The sequence below is a fragment of the Terrapene carolina genome, unplaced genomic scaffold (assembly GCF_002925995.2).
Source record: "Terrapene carolina triunguis isolate 2854851 unplaced genomic scaffold, T_m_triunguis-2.0 Scaffold27611, whole genome shotgun sequence".
In the NCBI taxonomy this organism is placed as follows: Eukaryota; Metazoa; Chordata; order Testudines; family Emydidae; genus Terrapene; species Terrapene triunguis.
In genome coordinates this window covers 8465-9508 of record NW_020691962.1, presented here as the reverse complement: position 1 = coordinate 9508, position 1044 = coordinate 8465, and positions in this window count along the sequence as shown.

Sequence of the window (1044 nt, the reverse complement as noted above, 5' to 3'; positions counted from 1 at the left end):
TATCTATCTATCTATCTATCTATCTATCTATCTATCTATCCCCATCCACCCCCTCTATCTATCTATCTATCTATCTATCTATCTATCTATCTATGTCCCATGCCCATTTTTATGTTGGTGTCAATATTAGAAACTAGGAGCCAGTTATATTACCGAAAAATTCCTTGTTCATGAGAATCTGGAAAATTAGGACGTAGACAAACTGTACAGAAATGCTTCGGGAAAATGTGTATTTGGGGCTGTATTGTTGGAAAGGGTTTTGTAGTCAAATTCCTCAGTCTGAGGAGAAGGGTCAGTGCTGCAGGGGCAGGAGAAAAGTCACCCCTGGAGCTCAGTAGCTGGATAGACCCTTGTGATGCCCCTTTACAAAGGGGAGAATTTCACACACAGAGTATCATCAATGGGCTGCCGGGGAAGGTCACTTCTAGTTTATTGGCCAGACCCTTCCGGCTCATAATCCGCACTCCGGGCTCAGCGTTCCCACTGCTCCTCGCTGAGGGCTCAGCTTCTGCAGTGACTTCAGTGGGAGAAGGAGGGAGCCTGAAACTGGAGCGTGTCTGATCAGAGTGTCACCGGGGGCGTCCACAGAGCGAGGGCGAAGCCACCTGCTCCTCCCTGCTCCGCTGAAATACACCCTGGGCATCTGCTCCCTGCAATAACTGATCAATAACTGATAATTGGTTATCGATAACTGAAAGGATTCTCACTTATTTCTTTTCGCTTAGTGCTGCCTGATGGTTGTTGGGTACTGAACAAATCCGTACAGCTATAGCTAGAACACCCATTTAAATCAGGCTTGCAGGTTCAATTGGGTGAGTGCCTGGCCCTCATCTCATTGTATCGCTAGATCCCTTCTGGTACCAATGTTTTAATCTGTTTGAATGAATGGGCCAGAGCACCAGCTATCGTCAGTCAGGGTAGCAGCCTTGGGATCCGTGGAGCTTCCAGAATTCACAGCTGTGAGGCTCTGACCCCAGAACGATTGTCCTTCCTTCGGCCTTGTCCAAAGCTCAGTAAAGTCAGAGAAACTCTTCACAATCGATT